Genomic DNA, 18,593 nt, shown 5'->3' with positions numbered 1-18,593 from the left:
GAGAAAAAGAAATAAATGTTTTGATTCTACGTGGTTCACGCTTATAATTTTTTCTCTCTTTTTTTGGCATTGTTAGAACCCGGATGTTCCTGGAATAATTTAGCTTCTCTCTCTCCCCGCCACAGTTTCCTTTATAAGGCCTATCGAATGACAGTTTCGGAGTCATTCGTTCAAGAGAAGCGGCAGATCACAGAACAGATGGAAGAACATTTGTCTTTAGTGTGTCTTCAGTGGAAATGTCCGCTATTTTTACCTCTTCGGTTAGTTAAATATATTTTTAAATATGTATCGTAAATCTTTTGAATATTTGTTTTATTAGTTTATCTTTATAGAAGGTTGGTTGATATGATCGGACAGAGTGACCGTTGGTTTTACATCTACGAAGCACTTAAGTGTGCAGGAGACTCCGGCCACAACAATTGCTGCTCTAATGTTTCGAAGTGTGCTTCTTTTGCGGCTATATGAAATGTCTGTGCGTGCATGTATATATATCTATATCTATATATATATATATATATATATATACAAATTAACGTAAGCATCTGAAGCATGTTAACCCTTTATAAAATGCTATGGCTGACCCCTATCTATGTAAAGCAACTTATATTCATAGATATTACAAATTTAAGTTGGTTTATTTATTAAACAGTTAAAACCTTTTTATATCTTCCTACATTCGAAGTCTTTTTGTTTTCCATTACCACTTATGACGTTTTCTTTTCTCTCTCTCTCTCTTACCATTTTTAATAGGTTTACAAGCATCGTTAATCCCAGTTCAATTTGCCATTGTTGTTTATGACAATGTATTTCACACCTCTAGACAAACATTATTCCATATTTTAGTACCACGAGAGTAATTACCGAGACGTCTCGAAGTCAGTGGAGGGCACAATTAGATTTGTTCTCGGGTTGATCACTAAGCAAAGCGGTCAGGTGTGAAAGCTTATTTGAAACAGGTGTTCCGGTTGTCGTTTTGGAAGGCCTCGAAATGTAATCAATACAGGAGTGCTTTTGCTGGCTTGTGTAACTACATATACGTACATGTATGAGGTGAGTAAATGATTGTCACAAGTGGTGTTTCTAGTCTTTCATGAATGTCTGTCTGGCCACGGGAGAGATTACTTTGCTCAAAAACGGTTGAGTTGGTGACAGGAAGAGCTTCTAGCTGTAATTCTGCCTGAATGAATTAAGTTTGTCTCTCGCTATCCTGGAAATGTGACTGCTAAATGCGTTTTTTTATTTTCAGATTCTGCCAGCATCTTAAAGTTTCTCAAACAAAATGTGGACTTAAACCAATCGGCCAAAACTTGATGTCTCCATACCAGCAAGTGACGAATGCACAGTGCTTCCCTCTTTAGGAATACTTTGAATGTTGTCTCTGTACATTCCTTTTTCAATGAAAGGAATGTGTAACCTGGTAACTTTTTTGTGATTGCTATCCAATCCATTTTTTAGGTGTTGCAATACTGTTAATTTTATTTTATGAGAATTCTGTCAAAAGTAATGTCTCGCTTTCCAGAGTTCTAGAGCTGTAGTATCCTCGCTCAACCATTCCTCCTGCCCCCAATTTATGGTAGGAAAACGGATGAAGGGAGAAATGTCAATCAAATTACTATTCCAGCTTTTATCAAGAACTTGGAATGTTGAAAAGGCTGAGTTGGTCTTAATTAATCGGACATTTCTGAAATTTGCTTCAAAACCGACTCTGGGTTCATTCTCATCAAATACACATCGAATTTGCCTGATGCCATCACCTTTGGTCAACCTAAGTATTAAGTGAATGTTTAGACAGAAACTGGAAATCTGTCAGAAGAACAGTTCTTTGAGATAACATTTAATCAATTTCCTGGCTCAACATCATCTTTCTCTTGGGTACTGTTTTGTGGAACTCGTTTTGCAAGAATCAGTCAAGTCTCGAACTTGAAAATAACTTCAAACTCAAAGGGATTATTGGTGCTATATTTTTTCAGACAAGAAAAGGAATTTAACATGTTTGATGTATTTGTAAGGACATTAATGTCTCCTATTCCAAACAAAATTTTGTACGTTCTTATACTCTGACGTCATGACATCAATTAGTTTCTTTTACAACTCTCCATTGACAGGTAATCTATGCAACATGTCTACACTGGAGTAATTCGCTCTTCTGTAAATGAGTGTTTAACTCCGTTCCCAGGCAACGGCAAACGGTAACCATTCTAGCTTATCAAAAATGCAGTTACTATGATTTGTATCGGATATTAATACGTTTTCTTTTAAATCAGCTCCTGAGAGTTTAAGCTTCACCTATTTTGTCCTTTCTAGGGCCTATAAAATGACTGACTGTATAAGGGGATTCATTTAAGGGGCCCATTTCTGAAGTCACTTTTTTGCTAGTAAAAAGAATTTTTCTTTGATAAATCTTCGAATTTATGGAACTATTTGTAACGATGTCTCGTCTTTGACCCTTGATATCTGTTTTCTTGTTCCCACTTCACAAATGGCCTTGGCAAATTTTGAATATGTTTACAATCTGCCATGTTGAGATAGGTTGGAGGAATCTGCAGTAGATATCCCTTGCTTATATGTTGACTGTTCCACAATTCAAAGAATTGGTCTTTGATTAATAGTGCCTTTCATTGTCAGCATGTCTTTTTTTTTTTTTTTTTTTTTTTTTTTTTTTTTCATCCAGCTCTTGTTCATTCATGTATGTCTGTACTGGAACCGTCTCTTTTGTCAAATATAGCAGCTGATGTTGATTACAATTTTAAAATATTTGTAATCTGAAGACGGTTCTCAAACAATTGTTAGGTGCTGACCCCTTTCTCAGAACTTCACAAGCACAGTTTTCTTAAATTTTGGATTATCGGTACATCGATGTTTGTCTATTGAGCATTCCGAGTGTTTTCCCTGAGGAAGATACTAAATTCTACGCAATTTATATTACAAAGTTGGAAGATGTTTTCCCCAAGACCAGTCCTTAATATAATCTGGTATTCTGGAATTAGTGAAGATTTTAAGCTGAAGAAAAATTGGGATGATGACTTGTGAAACGAAGCCCAATTAAAGTTTAGGAGCTGGAGTAAAGCTAGTCAGGAAGCAATTTTATCTTTTTATCCAATAATGCTATTAATTGATGAAATCTGTATTGCAGATATTACAATATTTTTTTTTTTTTTGTATTGGCATTCGGTTCCTTTAAGTTTGACTTTTCTAAGCTTTATAAAATTCCGAATTCTATATTAGGGAACTCGTTCAACAGAACCATTTTCTAAAATCACCTGTTTCTAGTAACAGGAAATATTCTACCTAAAATGTTTACTTTGGTAAATATTTGAATTTGCGGAACTATTTCAGTGATGCATTTTATTATTTTTTAATTTTTTATCATTGACCCTTCAGTTTTGAACCGAGCTGAGCTAAGCTATACAGCGAGTGTTAATGCTGGAACCGGAGACCATTATATCTTTGGTCTTACACTCTCCCAACTGAGCTATTTCGGCCGACGGCACGTATTCTATATTTTATTGATTATTTATTAATTATATTGTGATTTTCAACAAAGAGAATATGAACAAGGAAGAAGATAGTGTCACATGGGCCGTGAGATCAAACCGCACCAATGCTGATCTTCATATCTCATCCTTCTATGACCTCACTTTCATTGCTTTGGAAATTACTCATTTCTTACTTTACTGCTCAGCAGGTGTTGTCTGAGTGATACAAAGCATCATTCAAAGGTTGTTTGGACGGATTCTATGCCTCTACCACCATCACTTCTTTTCACGTAGATCCTGTCGGTGTCCCTATTACTATGGAAGTTGCCAGTGGTGGTCAGCTTTGTTGAGGAGGAACTGGTCAGCGCAGTCCCAGAATCCTTGTTTTCGTACTGCCTCTTTATCGGTTATCACGACATTTGTTTGGCAGTGATTTGGGTGAAACATATTCAGAGAACCTGTGTGCAGTTTCTACATAACATTTAAGCATGCTATGAACATGCTACAGTTTTTGGCAATTTTATTGAATAAATTTACTCTTTAATATTTCAAGCTATTTTTATGTAATTTTGGCAAATAAATCTGTTAAAATGAGACGTCGGTGTTGTTTACACTTTTGCGTAATTTAGACGGCCGTTTATTCACCGCACCCTGTGTATATGCACTCACTCGCTCGGTGACGTCATTTGATGGTTGAAAAATCCAAAGCGCACTGTGACCAGCTGATGTGAATCAGCATCCGATAGCCTGCGCGGTCACGTGATCACGGTATTGAGCAAGAAGCACAGAAGTGAATTGCTTTTCCCACTTTGTTATAAAACTGTTTCGTTCTGGTGGCACCAACATAAAATGGAGAAACGAACAATCTTTTGGTTCCGTTGTTTCTTCAGAGACCATTCTTTTCTCTTCACATTTCGTCTTCAAATTCCAGGCGCGCCTTTCCCTCTCCCCCTCGCTCTCTTTCGTTTTCTCTTCCTCTTATCCTTTCTCTCGTTTCACACGTTCAATCTCTTTTCCTCCCTCTCTCTATTTCAAACAGGAATATAATCCAACCAACAATAATTGCTAGAAATAGCAGCCAAACTTCCTTTCAGGCTACTCCTTACCGTCTTAGAAAAACCATCAGATAATGTGGTCTTGAGTCACCATTGTACTTCATACTTTAATGACGGAGCGGTCATGACTGGAATGCCTTTTATCCGAGGTCCATTTCATTGAACACAAAAGTTGCAGCAACAAATATCAATGTTTTCAAGGGACACAACTCTAAATTACTTTTTACGTTAATTACTTCCCCTTTCCGAAGGTTTCAGTTTTCGCTTGTTTTATTTCACATTTAATTCCAGACATGATGAAATTGTAGGTTATGTACGTGGCATTTAGCGGGTATTGAAACCTCGGTCATTAGCAGACTATCAAAAATTTACAATAAAGCAAAATTATTAATCTTTGTACTCAGAAGCGGATAGGTTAGTTAGCCAGGTCGCCAATCGTACAACAGAACAGCGGTAGATGTGGTAATACCTTCAGGATGGTGGCCACTTCTAGGAGACTCGATTTCTTTAGATGTCTTGAGGATTTGCGCAGAAATTTCCACTTCTTACTGCCGATGAACAGTGAGAATGGCGTCTTAAACTTTTGTGGAGAATGTGTAAAAGATAGCGAAGAGACTTCTCAACTATTTGGTCATGCCTGCATTCATAAACAAACAAACATACATGTATTTTTGTTTGTGTGTTAACGGAACCAAGATGTTTTCAATAGTCAACATTTTTATTTAAAAAAAAGTAATCGTCCCTGGGTGGGCTTGAACCACCAACCTTTCGGTTAACAGCCGAACGCGCTAACCGATTGCGCCACAGAGACAACTGCTCAACGTTACTTGTCATGAGGTATTTAATCAACGCAGAAATTTGTCATACGAGATGGAAAATTACAGAACAAAAAACTGATTTGTTTGTCACGGTTCCGATAGGGCGATGGCTGTGGTGGTGGGACCGGTAGGTGAGTAATTAAGTTCGCTTTGCATCCACCTGGTTTCCCGATCGAACCCACTGCGAGACACCGTGACCAGAATTTGTTAGACGGAAATTGTACAGAAGTTCGACTCACACACAGAGAAAGAGACAGAGAGGTAGAGGAAAGAAAGGCTGTAATGATATATATATATATATATATATATTGTTTAATAAATTAAAATAATTGTGTCGGCGGTGGAATTGTTGGGTTGGCAGAAACCAGTTTTGATGGCACAAACCTCTCCTACTTGGACCATCCTGTCGATTTAAGGGTAAGTACAATATCATCTAATGTATCATTAGATGATAGTGTGGTTTGAGGAAAATTTCGCTACTATTTCTAACAGAGAGAGGAGGGAAAGAGAGGTAGACAGACTGTTGTAAAACAATTATGAAACAACGACAAACAATGAGTAACAAAGCAGTCACCATTGGCTGTAATTTTATGTAATTGATAGTAATTAGAATGGCATGCGAAATCAGAGCAGCCGAAATAGCTCAGTTGGGAGAGCGTTAGACTGAAGATCTAAAGGTCCCTGGTTCGATCCCGGGTTTCGGCAGTTTGTATGCTTACTTTTTTTTCATATTTTTTTACTTGTTAAAACATTGCTGCTTTTTTCATGTGTATTAAAGCAAACTTTGGATTCCTGTATCTAAGCACAGGTTCACCAATATAGTGTCAAAATTATGATGAGATTTGATGAATAACTGATGAAGGGATCAAGCGTGCTCTCGTCTATTGTTTTATTCTATTATTCGTATATTCCTTTGCCGTTCTCCTGTGCCATGTTTGTTTCTTTCTTCTGTCATTGGACTGCGGCCATGCTGGGGCACCGCTATGAAGGATCTAATCAAATACAACGATCTCCGGCACTTTATTTTACGCCGTTATTTTTCTATCGAAATCTTTCTGTCGAAACCGCTATATTACGAGAATTTAAACAAACCAGCACCGCTTATGAAGGGGTGGTGGATTGAAAGCACTAACATAAAGTCACACACACAAGCAAACATACCTACATACGTGCGCACACGCACACACGTATATGCATTTATACACACACACACACACACACACACACACACGTATATGCACACACACGCGTATATGCACACACACACGCACACACACGTACTGTATTGTTTCGTGATGGTAAGATCAATGAAAAATGTACTCCACCTGGTGAGAGATAAGTATTATTTAATAAACACAGTATATATTTTTATGAGCTACTGATAGTTTCATGCGATGAAAACAACTCGGACAGCATTTTATAACACGTCTGGTGCCTTCACCCAATCATCAGGCTCTGGCCACAGGGTATAGCAAGCACCAGATGTATATAACATGCTGCCTAAGTTGCTTTCATCGCATGAAACTACAGCTCATAAAAATATATACTGTGTTTATTGAATTATATATATATATATATATATATATATATATATATATATATTGAGAGAGAGAGAGATAGACTCTCTTTGATATGTGAATCCAATCTTCCTTCTAAAGACACGCACAAAAAGCACTTTTCAATAATTAAAAAAAAAGACCCAAACACTGCCGAAACCCGGGATCGAACCAGGGACCTTTAGATCTTCAGTCTAACGCTCTCCCAACTGAGCTATTTCGACTGCACTGTTTCCAAGCGCCATTCTGATTACTATCAATTACATAAAATCACAGCCAACGGTGACTGGTTTGTTGGTCATTGTTTGTCGTTGTTTTATAATTGTTTTATAATTGCTTTGCAACAGTCTGCCTGCCTCTCTCTTTCTCTCTTGCCCCCTCTCTCTGTTAGAAACAGGGGCGAAATTTCCCTTAAGCCACATCACACCGTCTGAAATAAGGAAACACATGAAAATCGACAAGATGGTCCCGGCAAGAGCGGTCTGCTCTATCAAAACTGGTTTCTGCCTACCCAACAACTCTACTGCCAACGCAAATAATTATTTTAATTAATTTATTAAACAATGAATATGTATATCATTACAGCCATTCTCTCTCTCTCTCTCTCTCTCTCTCTCTCTCTCTCTCTCTCTCTCTCTCTCTCTCTCTCTCTCTCTCTCTCTCTCTGTAAGTATGTATGTATGTATGTATGTATGTATGTATGTATGTATGTATGTATGTATGTATGACATTATTCAGTTTATTTCAAGATTTCTCGCCAATAGAGAAAGAACCAGTTTCTAACCTAGATCCAAGGCTCCTACATTGGAATTTCATCTTCAACATCATATATACTTAAATGATAAACTTCTGGAAATGTATCAACTTCTACGTTGATTTAAGGTGCAATGACAAGCCGTAACCTCTAGTTGTCTCTGTGGCGCAATCGGTTAGCGCGTTCGGCTGTTAACCGAAAGGTTGGTGGTTCAAGCCCACCCAGGGACGATTTATCTCCTCTTTTTTTAAAGATATTTTAATATTTGAAAAGGTCTTGAGACTGTAAACGCGCGCACATACATATGTATTTGTATGATTATGGACACAGTAGTGACCAAGTAATTAATAAGTCCATTTCGTTATCTTTTACAGAATCCCCTTGGAAATTTAAGACTCCATTCAAACCGTCTTTTAACAATAATGATTGAAATTCGAAGAAAATCCTGTAAACGTCTGAAGAAATCTTAGAGAACGACGCATTCGATTATGTAGACAAGGATTCCCAGTACATAGGACAAAGACTGGATGGTCACTGGTGGAAAGACTTTGATCTGGAATGACCTGAAGTTAAATAACAACTGAAGAGAAAAATAGAAGTCAAACAACAACAGGGATGGCGTAGGGTTAGGGTTAGAACGGAAATAAGGAGCCTGCCAGTGATGTGTGTGGGTGTGTGTGTGGATGTGTGTGCGTGTGTGTGGATGTGTGTGTTTGTGTGTGGGTGTTTACAGATGAGAGTTTTTCAATAATCAAAAATGTTCATTTAAAGAAAAAAAAAAAAACTAAATCGTCACTGGGTGGGCTTGAACGACCAACCTTTCGGTTAACAGCCGAAGGCGCTAACCGATTGCGCCACAGAGACAACTGCTCACCACCATTCGTCATTACTTCTTAAATCAATGGAGAAGTTTGGGTCCAGAGAACAAGAAACTGATACGTTTGTGACTGTTAGGATAAGGGGGTGGTGGTGGTGGAGGTGGTGGTGATAGGTGGTGGTGGTGATAGGTGGTGGTAGTAGTGGTGGTGGTTTAAGGCGGTGAAGGAAATATGTTGATGAGAAAAACACTTCAGTTAAACAGTAATCAGTAATTAAATATAGAAAACTGCTCAACGTCAGCCGAAATAGCTCAGTTGGGAGAGCGTTAGACTGAAGATCTAAAGGTCCCTGGTTCGATCCCGGGTTTCGGCATTTGACACTTACTATGTTTTCTTTTAATCCTCCTTTTCTTAAACAAGATCAACTATTTTTATGCATGTCAAAAAGGGTTCAAATGTTATGTAAAGAGAAAATGCTTTGTGGCATTTGTTGTGGATCCTTACGTTTTCAGTTCAAATGCTGCCGAAGACGACTTTACCATTCGGTATCGATAAAATAATCGCTAGTCGAACACAGGGGTCGATGTAATCCACGTAACAGTAGACGAAGGCGGCGAGCTGGCAGAAGGGTTAGGACGCCGGGGGAACTGTTTTTCTTTGAATTTCGATCATTTTTGTTAAAAGACGTTTAGAATGGAGTCTTAACTTTCCAAGGGGATTCTGCAAAAGGTAACGAAATGTGCTTATTTATTGCTTGGTTATTACTGCGTGCATAATCATACAAATACATATGTATGTGCACGCGTTTACAGTCTCAAGACCTTTTCAAATATCACAAAACCCCACCCCAATCAAAAATGTTCATTTAAAGAAAAAAAAACCTAAATCGTCCCTGGGTGGGCTTGAACCACTAACCTTTAGGTTAACAGCCGAACGCGCTAACCGATTGCGCCACAGAGACAGACACTCACCAGCCTTTGTCGTTACGACTTAAACCAAAGCAGAAGTCTGGGTCTAAAACTAGATTGAAGAACAGAGAATCAGTCTCAAGATCTTTTCAAATATCAAAATATCTTTAAAAAAAAAGAAATAAATCGTCCCTGGGTGGGCTTGAACCACCAACCTTTCGGTTAACAGCCGAACGCGCTAACCGATTGCGCCACAGAGACAGACACTCACCAGCCTTTGTCGTTACGACTTAAACCAGATCAGAAGTTTGGGTCTAAAACTAGATTGAAGAACAGATAATCAGTCTCAAGATCTTTTCAAATATCAAAATATCTTTAAAAAAAAAGAAATAAATCGTCCCTGGGTGGGCTTGAACCACCAACCTTTCGGTTAACAGCCGAACGCGCTAACCGATTGCGCCACAGAGACAGACACTCACCAGCCTTTGTCGTTACGACTTAAACCAGATCAGAAGTTTGGGTCTAAAACTAGATTGAAGAACAGAGAATCAGTCTCAAGATCTTTTCAAATATCAAAATATCTTTAAAAAAAAAGAAATAAATCGTCCCTGGGTGGGCTTGAACCACCAACCTTTCGGTTAACAGCCGAACGCGCTAACCGATTGCGCCACAGAGACAGACACTCACCAGCCTTTGTCGTTACGACTTAAACCAGATCAGAAGTTTGGGTCTAAAACTAGATTGAAGAACAGAGAATCAGTCTCAAGATCTTTTCAAATATCAAAATATCTTTAAAAAAAAAGAAATAAATCGTCCCTGGGTGGGCTTGAACCACCAACCTTTCGGTTAACAGCCGAACGCGCTAACCGATTGCGCCACAGAGACAGACACTCACCAGCCTTTGTCGTTACGACTTAAACCAGATCAGAAGTTTGGGTCTAAAACTAGATTGAAGAACAGAGAATCAGTCTCAAGATCTTTTCAAATATCAAAATATCTTTAAAAAAAAAGAAATAAATCGTCCCTGGGTGGGCTTGAACCACCAACCTTTCGGTTAACAGCCGAACGCGCTAACCGATTGCGCCACAGAGACAGACACTCACCAGCATTTGTCGTTACGACTTAAACCAGATCAGAAGTTTGGGTCTAAAACTAGATTGAAGAACAGAGAATCAGTCTCAAGATCTTTTCAAATATCAAAATATCTTTAAAAAAAAAGAAATAAATCGTCCCTGGGTGGGCTTGAACCACCAACCTTTCGGTTAACAGCCGAACGCGCTAACCGATTGCGCCACAGAGACAGACACTCACCAGCCTTTGTCGTTACGACTTAAACCAGATCAGAAGTTTGGGTCTAAAACTAGATTGAAGAACAGAGAATCAGTCTCAAGATCTTTTCAAATATCAAAATATCTTAAAAAAAAAAGAAATAAATCGTCCCTGGGTGGGCTTGAACCACCAACCTTTCGGTTAACAGCCGAACGCGCTAACCGATTGCGCCACAGAGACAGACACTCACCAGCCTTTGTCGTTACGACTTAAACCAGATCAGAAGTTTGGGTCTAAAACTAGATTGAAGAACAGAGAATCAGTCTCAAGATCTTTTCAAATATCAAAATATCTTTAAAAAAAAAGAAATAAATCGTCCCTGGGTGGGCTTGAACCACCAACCTTTCGGTTAACAGCCGAACGCGCTAGCCGATTGCGCCACAGAGACAGACACTCACCAGCCTTTGTCGTTCCGACTTAAACCAAAGCAGAAGTTTGGGTCTAAAACTAGATTGAAGAACAGAGAATCAGTCTCAAGATCTTTTCAAATATCAAAATATCTTTAAAAAAAAGAGAAATAAATCGTCCCTGGGTGGGCTTGAACCACCAACCTTTCAGTTAACAGCCGAACGCGCTAACCGATTGCGCCACAGAGACAGACACTCACCAGCCTTTGTCGTTACGACTTAAACCAGATCAGAAGTTTGGGTCTAAAACTAGATTGAAGAACAGATAATCAGTCTCAAGATCTTTTCAAATATCAAAATATCTTTAAAAAAAAAGAAATAAATCGTCCCTGGGTTGGCTTGAACCACCAACCTTTCGGTTAACAGCCGAACGCGCTAGCCGATTGCGCCACAGAGACAGACACTCACCAGCCTTTGTCGTTCCGACTTAAACCAAAGCAGAAGTTTGGGTCTAAAACTAGATTGAAGAACAGAGAATCAGTCTCAAGATCTTTTCAAATATCAAAATATCTTTAAAAAAAAGAGAAATAAATCGTCCCTGGGTGGGCTTGAACCACCAACCTTTCGGTTAACAGCCGAACGCGCTAACCGATTGCGCCACAGAGACAGACACTCACCAGCTTTTGTCGTTACGACTTAAACCAAAGCAGAAGTTTGGGTCTAAAACTAGATTGAAGAACAGAGAATCAGTCTCAAGATCTTTTCAAATATCAAAATATCTTTAAAAAAAAAGAAATAAATCGTCCCTGGGTGGGCTTGAACCACCAACCTTTCGGTTAACAGCCGAACGCGCTAACCGATTGCGCCACAGAGACAGACATTCACCAGCCTTTGTCGTTACGACTTAAACCAAAGCAGAAGTTTGGGTCTAAAACTAGATTGAAGACCAGAGAATCAGTCTCAAGATCTTTTCAAATATCAAAATATCTTTAAAGAAAAGAACTAAATCGTCCCTGGGTGGGCTTGAACCACCAACCTTTCGGTTAACAGCCGAACGCGCTAACAGATTGCTCCACAGAGACAGACACTCACTAGCCTTTGTCGTTACGACTTAAACCAAAGCAGAAGTTTGGGTCTAAAACTAGATTGAAGAACAGAGAATCAGTCTCAAGATCTTTTCAAATATCAAAATATCTTTAAAAAAAAAAACTAAATCGTCCGTGGGTGGGCTTGAACCACCAACCTTTCGGTTAACAGCCGAACGCGCTAACCGATTGCGCCACAGAGACAGACACTCACCAGCCTTTGTCGTTACGACTTAAACCAAAGTAGAAGTTTGGGTCTAAAAGTAGATTGAAGAACAGAGAATCAGTCTCAAGATCTTTTCAAATATCAAAATATCTTTAAAAAAAAAGAAATAAATCGACCCTGGGTGGGCTTGAACCACCAACTTTTCGGATAACAGCCGAACGCGCTAACCGATTGCGCCACAGAGACAGACACTCACCAGCCTTTGTCGTTACGACTTAAACCAAAGCAGAAGTTTGGGTCTAAAACTAGATTGAAGAACAGAGAATCAGTCTCAAGATCTTTTCAAATATCAAAATATCTTTAAAAAAAAAGAAATAAATCGACCCTGGGTGGGCTTGAACCACCAACCTTTCGGATAACAGCCGAACGCGCTAACCGATTGCGCCACAGAGACAGACATTCACCACCCTTTGTCGTTACGACTTAAACCAAAGCAGAAGTTTGTGTCTAAAACTAGATTGAAGAACAGAGAATCAGTCTCAAGATCTTTTCAAATATCAAAATATCTTTAAAAAAAAAGAAATAAATCGTCCCTGAGTGGGCTTGAACCACCAACCTTTCGGTTAACAGCCGAACGCGCTAACCGATTGCGCCACAGAGACAGACACTCACCAGCCTTTGTCGTTACGACTTAAACCAAAGCAGAAGTTTGGGTCTAAAACTAGATTGAAGAACAGAGAATCAGTCTCAAGATCTTTTCAAATATCAAAATATCTTTAAAAAAAAAGAAATAAATCGTCCCTGGGTGGGCTTGAACTACCAACCTTTCGATTAACAGCCGAACGCGCTAACCGATTGCGCCACAGAGACAGACACTCACCAGCCTTTGTCGTTACGACTTAAACCAAAGCAGAAGTTTGGGTCTAAAACTAGATTGAAGAACAGAGAATCAGTCTCAAGATCTTTTCAAATATCAAAATATCTTTAAAAAAAAAGAAATAAATCGTCCCTGGGTGGGCTTGAACCACCAACCTTTCGGTTAACAGCCAAACGCACTAACCGATTGCGCCACAGAGACAGACATTCACCAGCCTTTGTCGTTACGACTTAAACCAAAGCAGAAGTTTGGGTCTAAAACTAGATTGAAGAACAGAGAATCAGTCTCAAGATCTTTTCAAATATCAAAATATCTTTTAAAAAAAAAGAAATAAATCGACCCTGGGTGGGCTTGAACCACCAACCTTTCGGTTAACAGCCGAACGCGCTAACCGATTGCGCCACAGAGTCAGACATTCACCCGCCTTTGTCGTTACGACTTAAACCAAAGCAGAAGTTTGGGTCTAAAACTAGATTGAAGACCAGAGAATCAGTCTCAAGATCTTTTCAAATATCAAAATATCTTGAAAAAAAAAAACTAAATCGTCACTGGGTGGGCTTGAACCACCAACCTTTCGGTTAACAGCGGAACGCGCTAACCGATTGCGCCACAGAGACAGACACTCACCAGACTTTGTCGTTACGACTTAAACCACAGCAGAAGTTTGGGTCTAAAACTAAATTGAAGAACAGAGAATCAGTCTCAAGTTCTTTTCAAATATCAAAATATCTTTAAAAAAGAAAACTAAATCGTCCCTGGGTGGGCTTGAACCACCAACCTTTCGGTTAACAGCCGAACGCGCTAACCGATTGCGCCACAGAGACAGACACTCACCAGCCTTTGTCGTTACGACTTAAACCAAAGCAGAAGTTTGGGTCTAAAACTAGATTGAAGAACAGAGAATCAGTCTCAAGATCTTTTCAAATATCAAAATATCTTTAAAAAAAAAGAAATAAATCGTCCCTGGGTGGGCTTGAACCACCAACCTTTCGGTTAACAGCCGAACGCGCTAACCGATTGCGCCACAGAGACAGACACTCACCAGCCTTTGTCGTTACGACTTAAACCAGATCAGAAGTTTGGGTCTAAAACTAGATTGAAGAACAGAGAATCAGTCTCAAGATCTTTTCAAATATCAAAATATCTTTAAAAAAAAAGAAATAAATCGTCCCTGGGTGGGCTTGAACCACCAACATTTCGGTTAACAGCCGAACGCGCTAACCGATTGCGCCACAGAGACAGACACTCACCAGCCTTTGTCGTTACGACTTAAACCAGATCAGAAGTTTGGGTCTAAAACTAGATTGAAGAACAGAGAATCAGTCTCAAGATCTTTTCAAATATCAAAATATCTTTAAAAAAAAAGAAATAAATCGTCCCTGGGTGGGCTTGAACCACCAACCTTTCGGTTAACAGCCGAACGCGCTAACCGATTGCGCCACAGAGACAGACACTCACCAGCCTTTGTCGTTACGACTTAAACCAGATCAGAAGTTTGGGTCTAAAACTAGATTAAAGAACAGAGAATCAGTCTCAAGATCTTTTCAAATATCAAAATATCTTTAAAAAAAAAGAAATAAATCGTCCCTGGGTGGGCTTGAACCACCAACCTTTCGGTTAACAGCCGAACGCGCTAACCGATTGCGCCACAGAGACAGACACTCACCAGCCTTTGTCGTTACGACTTAAACCAGATCAGAAGTTTGGGTCTAAAACTAGATTGAAGAACAGAGAATCAGTCTCAAGATCTTTTCAAATATCAAAATATCTTTAAAAAAAAAGAAATAAATCGTCCCTGGGTGGGCTTGAACCACCAACCTTTCGGTTAACAGCCGAACGCGCTAGCCGATTGCGCCACAGAGACAGACACTCACCAGCCTTTGTCGTTCCGACTTAAACCAAAGCAGAAGTTTGGGTCTAAAACTAGATTGAAGAACAGAGAATCAGTCTCAAGATCTTTTCAAATATCAAAATATCTTTAAAAAAAAGAGAAATAAATCGTCCCTGGGTGGGCTTGAACCACCAACCTTTCGGTTAACAGCCGAACGCGCTAACCGATTGCGCCACAGAGACAGACACTCACCAGCCTTTGTCGTTACGACTTAAACCAGATCAGAAGTTTGGGTCTAAAACTAGATTGAAGAACAGATAATCAGTCTCAAGATCTTTTCAAATATCAAAATATCTTTAAAAAAAAAGAAATAAATCGTCCCTGGGTGGGCTTGAACCACCAACCTTTCGGTTAACAGCCGAACGCGCTAGCCGATTGCGCCACAGAGACAGACACTCACCAGCCTTTGTCGTTCCGACTTAAACCAAAGCAGAAGTTTGGGTCTAAAACTAGATTGAAGAACAGAGAATCAGTCTCAAGATCTTTTCAAATATCAAAATATCTTTAAAAAAAAGAGAAATAAATCGTCCCTGGGTGGGCTTGAACCACCAACCTTTCGGTTAACAGCCGAACGCGCTAACCGATTGCGCCACAGAGACAGACACTCACCAGCTTTTGTCGTTACGACTTAAACCAAAGCAGAAGTTTGGGTCTAAAACTAGATTGAAGAACAGAGAATCAGTCTCAAGATCTTTTCAAATATCAAAATATCTTTAAAAAAAAAGAAATAAATCGTCCCTGGGTGGGCTTGAACCACCAACCTTTCGGTTAACAGCCGAACGCGCTAACCGATTGCGCCACAGAGACAGACATTCACCAGCCTTTGTCGTTACGACTTAAACCAAAGCAGAAGTTTGGGTCTAAAACTAGATTGAAGAACAGAGAATCAGTCTCAAGATCTTTTCAAATATCAAAATATCTTTAAAAAAAAAAGAAATAAATCGTACCTGGGTGGGCTTGAACCACCAGCCTTTCGGTTAACAGCCAAACGCGCTAACCGATTGCGCCACAGAGACAGACGTTCACCAGCCTTTGTCGTTACGACTTAAACCAAAGCAGAAGTTTGGGTCTAAAACTAGATTGAAGACCAGAGAATCAGTCTCAAGATCTTTTCAAATATCAAAATATCTTTAAAGAAAAGAACTAAATCGTCCCTGGGTGGGCTTGAACCACCAACCTTTCGGTTAACAGCCGAACGCGCTAACAGATTGCTCCACAGAGACAGACACTCACCAGCCTTTGTCGTTACGACTTAAACCAAAGCAGAAGTTTGGGTCTAAAACTAGATTGAAGAACAGAGAATCAGTCTCAAGATCTTTTCAAATATCAAAATATCTTTAAAAAAAAAAACTAAATCGTCCGTGGGTGGGCTTGAACCACCAACCTTTCGGTTAACAGCCGAACGCGCTAACCGATTGCGCCACAGAGACAGACACTCACCAGCCTTTGTCGTTACGACTTAAACCAAAGTAGAAGTTTGTGTCTAAAAGTAGATTGAAGAACAGAGAATCAGTCTCAAGATCTTTTCAAATATCAAAATATCTTTAAAAAAAAAGAAATAAATCGAACCTGGGTGGGCTTGAACCACCAACTTTTCGGATAACAGCCGAACGCGCTAACCGATTGCGCCACAGAGACAGACACTCACCAGCCTTTGTCGTTACGACTTAAACCAAAGCAGAAGTTTGGGTCTAAAACTAGATTGAAGAACAGAGAATCAGTCTCAAGATCTTTTCAAATATCAAAATATCTTTAAAAAAAAAGAAATAAATCGACCCTGGGTGGGCTTGAACCACCAACCTTTCGGATAACAGCCGAACGCGCTAACCGATTGCGCCACAAAGACAGACATTCACCACCCTTTGTCGTTACGACTTAAACCAAAGCAGAAGTTTGTGTCTAAAACTAGATTGAAGAACAGAGAATCAGTCTCAAAATCTTTTCAAATATCAAAATATCTTTAAAAAAAAAGAAATAAATCGTCCCTGAGTGGGCTTGAACCACCAACCTTTCGGTTAACAGCCGAACGCGCTAACCGATTGCGCCACAGAGACAGACACTCACCAGCCTTTGTCGTTACGACTTAAACCAAAGCAGAAGTTTGGGTCTAAAACTAGATTGAAGAACAGAGAATCAGTCTCAAGATCTTTTCAAATATCAAAATATCTTTAAAAAAAAAGAAATAAATCGTCCCTGGGTGGGCGTGAACTACCAACCTTTCGATTAACAGCCGAACGCGCTAACCGATTGCGCCACAGAGACAGACACTCACCAGCCTTTGTCGTTACGACTTAAACCAAAGCAGAAGTTTGGGTCTAAAACTAGATTGAAGAACAGAGAATCAGTCTCAAGATCTTTTCAAATATCAAAATATCTTTAAAAAAAAAGAAATAAATCGTCCCTGGGTGGGCTTGAACCACCAACCTTTCGGTTAACAGCCAAACGCACTAACCGATTGCGCCACAGAGACAGACATTCACCAGCCTTTGTCGTTACGACTTAAACCAAAGCAGAAGTTTGGGTCTAAAACTAGATTGAAGAACAGAGAATCAGTCTCAAGATCTTTTCAAATATCAAAATATCTTTTAAAAAAAAAGAAATAAATCGACCCTGGGTGGGCTTGAACCACCAACCTTTCGGTTAACAGCCGAACGCGCTAACCGATTGCGCCACAGAGTCAGACATTCACCCGCCTTTGTCGTTACGACTTAAACCAAAGCAGAAGTTTGGGTCTAAAACTAGATTGAAGACCAGAGAATCAGTCTCAAGATCTTTTCAAATATCAAAATATCTTTAAAAAAAAAAACTAAATCGTCACTGGGTGGGCTTGAACCACCAACCTTTCGGTTAACAGCGAAACGCGCTAACCGATTGCGCCACAGAGACAGACAGTCACCAGCCTTTGTCGTTACGACTTAAACCACAGCAGAAGTTTGGGTCTAAAACTAAATTGAAGAACAGAGAATCAGTCTCAAGTTCTTTTCAAATATCAAAATATCTTTAAAAAAGAAAACTAAATCGTCCCTGGGTGGGCTTGAACCACCAACCTTTCGGTTAACAGCCGAACGCGCTAACCGATTGCGCCACAGAGACAGACACTCACCAGCCTTTGTCGTTACGACTTAAACCAAAGCAGAAGTTTGGGTCTAAAACTAGATTGAAGAACAGAGAATCAGTCTCAAGATCTTTTCAAATATCAAAATATCTTTAAAAAAAAAGAAAGAAATCGTCTCTGGGTGGGCTTGAACCACCAACCTTTCGGTTAACAGCCGAACGCGCTAACCGATTGCGCCACAGAGACAGACACTCACCAGCCTTTGTCGTTACGACTTAAACCAAAGCAGAAGTTTGGGTCTAAAACTAGATTGAAGAACAGAGAATCAGTCTCAAGATCTTTTCAAATATCAAAATATCTTTTAAAAAAAATGAAATAAATCGACCCTGGGTGGGCTTGAACCACCAACCTTTCGGTTAACAGCCGAACGCGCTAACCGATTGCGCCACAGAGTCAGA

General features: G+C 39.5%; 1 long non-coding RNA gene and 23 other non-coding genes across 24 annotated transcripts; 4 read left to right on the top strand and 20 right to left on the bottom strand.

Annotated features, from left to right (window-relative positions):
* The first annotated feature begins 90 nt into the window (after positions 1–90).
* On the top strand, positions 91–4,072 carry LOC128249900 (uncharacterized). Its single transcript, XR_008266049.2, has 2 exons — positions 91–260; positions 1,247–4,072. It is a non-coding gene; the product is annotated as an uncharacterized LOC128249900 (long non-coding RNA).
* Positions 4,073–5,268: 1,196 nt separating this feature from the next.
* Trnan-guu (transfer RNA asparagine (anticodon GUU)) lies at positions 5,269–5,342 on the bottom strand. Its single transcript has one exon. It is a non-coding gene; the product is annotated as a tRNA-Asn (tRNA).
* A 639-nt stretch (positions 5,343–5,981) lies between these two features.
* On the top strand, positions 5,982–6,054 carry Trnaf-gaa (transfer RNA phenylalanine (anticodon GAA)). Its single transcript has one exon. It is a non-coding gene; the product is annotated as a tRNA-Phe (tRNA).
* A 1,002-nt stretch (positions 6,055–7,056) lies between these two features.
* Trnaf-gaa (transfer RNA phenylalanine (anticodon GAA)) lies at positions 7,057–7,129 on the bottom strand. Its single transcript has one exon. It is a non-coding gene; the product is annotated as a tRNA-Phe (tRNA).
* Positions 7,130–7,815: 686 nt separating this feature from the next.
* On the top strand, positions 7,816–7,889 carry Trnan-guu (transfer RNA asparagine (anticodon GUU)). The gene has a single exon. It is a non-coding gene; the product is annotated as a tRNA-Asn (tRNA).
* An 888-nt stretch (positions 7,890–8,777) lies between these two features.
* Positions 8,778–8,850, top strand: Trnaf-gaa (transfer RNA phenylalanine (anticodon GAA)). Its single transcript has one exon. It is a non-coding gene; the product is annotated as a tRNA-Phe (tRNA).
* Positions 8,851–9,572: 722 nt separating this feature from the next.
* Trnan-guu (transfer RNA asparagine (anticodon GUU)) lies at positions 9,573–9,646 on the bottom strand. Its single transcript has one exon. It is a non-coding gene; the product is annotated as a tRNA-Asn (tRNA).
* A 134-nt stretch (positions 9,647–9,780) lies between these two features.
* Positions 9,781–9,854, bottom strand: Trnan-guu (transfer RNA asparagine (anticodon GUU)). Its single transcript has one exon. It is a non-coding gene; the product is annotated as a tRNA-Asn (tRNA).
* A 134-nt stretch (positions 9,855–9,988) lies between these two features.
* Trnan-guu (transfer RNA asparagine (anticodon GUU)) lies at positions 9,989–10,062 on the bottom strand. Its single transcript has one exon. It is a non-coding gene; the product is annotated as a tRNA-Asn (tRNA).
* Positions 10,063–10,196: 134 nt separating this feature from the next.
* Positions 10,197–10,270, bottom strand: Trnan-guu (transfer RNA asparagine (anticodon GUU)). Its single transcript has one exon. It is a non-coding gene; the product is annotated as a tRNA-Asn (tRNA).
* A 134-nt stretch (positions 10,271–10,404) lies between these two features.
* On the bottom strand, positions 10,405–10,478 carry Trnan-guu (transfer RNA asparagine (anticodon GUU)). The gene has a single exon. It is a non-coding gene; the product is annotated as a tRNA-Asn (tRNA).
* Positions 10,479–10,612: 134 nt separating this feature from the next.
* On the bottom strand, positions 10,613–10,686 carry Trnan-guu (transfer RNA asparagine (anticodon GUU)). Its single transcript has one exon. It is a non-coding gene; the product is annotated as a tRNA-Asn (tRNA).
* Positions 10,687–10,820: 134 nt separating this feature from the next.
* Positions 10,821–10,894, bottom strand: Trnan-guu (transfer RNA asparagine (anticodon GUU)). The gene has a single exon. It is a non-coding gene; the product is annotated as a tRNA-Asn (tRNA).
* A 760-nt stretch (positions 10,895–11,654) lies between these two features.
* Positions 11,655–11,728, bottom strand: Trnan-guu (transfer RNA asparagine (anticodon GUU)). The gene has a single exon. It is a non-coding gene; the product is annotated as a tRNA-Asn (tRNA).
* A 134-nt stretch (positions 11,729–11,862) lies between these two features.
* On the bottom strand, positions 11,863–11,936 carry Trnan-guu (transfer RNA asparagine (anticodon GUU)). The gene has a single exon. It is a non-coding gene; the product is annotated as a tRNA-Asn (tRNA).
* Positions 11,937–13,939: 2,003 nt separating this feature from the next.
* On the bottom strand, positions 13,940–14,013 carry Trnan-guu (transfer RNA asparagine (anticodon GUU)). Its single transcript has one exon. It is a non-coding gene; the product is annotated as a tRNA-Asn (tRNA).
* Positions 14,014–14,147: 134 nt separating this feature from the next.
* Trnan-guu (transfer RNA asparagine (anticodon GUU)) lies at positions 14,148–14,221 on the bottom strand. Its single transcript has one exon. It is a non-coding gene; the product is annotated as a tRNA-Asn (tRNA).
* A 342-nt stretch (positions 14,222–14,563) lies between these two features.
* On the bottom strand, positions 14,564–14,637 carry Trnan-guu (transfer RNA asparagine (anticodon GUU)). The gene has a single exon. It is a non-coding gene; the product is annotated as a tRNA-Asn (tRNA).
* A 134-nt stretch (positions 14,638–14,771) lies between these two features.
* On the bottom strand, positions 14,772–14,845 carry Trnan-guu (transfer RNA asparagine (anticodon GUU)). The gene has a single exon. It is a non-coding gene; the product is annotated as a tRNA-Asn (tRNA).
* A 343-nt stretch (positions 14,846–15,188) lies between these two features.
* Positions 15,189–15,262, bottom strand: Trnan-guu (transfer RNA asparagine (anticodon GUU)). The gene has a single exon. It is a non-coding gene; the product is annotated as a tRNA-Asn (tRNA).
* Positions 15,263–15,605: 343 nt separating this feature from the next.
* Positions 15,606–15,679, bottom strand: Trnan-guu (transfer RNA asparagine (anticodon GUU)). The gene has a single exon. It is a non-coding gene; the product is annotated as a tRNA-Asn (tRNA).
* Positions 15,680–15,813: 134 nt separating this feature from the next.
* Positions 15,814–15,887, bottom strand: Trnan-guu (transfer RNA asparagine (anticodon GUU)). The gene has a single exon. It is a non-coding gene; the product is annotated as a tRNA-Asn (tRNA).
* Positions 15,888–18,099: 2,212 nt separating this feature from the next.
* On the bottom strand, positions 18,100–18,173 carry Trnan-guu (transfer RNA asparagine (anticodon GUU)). Its single transcript has one exon. It is a non-coding gene; the product is annotated as a tRNA-Asn (tRNA).
* Positions 18,174–18,307: 134 nt separating this feature from the next.
* On the bottom strand, positions 18,308–18,381 carry Trnan-guu (transfer RNA asparagine (anticodon GUU)). The gene has a single exon. It is a non-coding gene; the product is annotated as a tRNA-Asn (tRNA).
* Positions 18,382–18,593: the final 212 nt, after the last annotated feature.

The sequence above is a fragment of the Octopus bimaculoides genome, chromosome 18, assembly GCF_046866305.1.
Source record: "Octopus bimaculoides isolate indiv1 chromosome 18, ASM4686630v1, whole genome shotgun sequence".
Taxonomy (NCBI): Eukaryota; Metazoa; Mollusca; class Cephalopoda; order Octopoda; family Octopodidae; genus Octopus; species Octopus bimaculoides.
The sequence above is the reverse complement of the archived record's forward strand: the minus strand, read 5'-3'. Positions and strand labels throughout refer to the sequence as shown.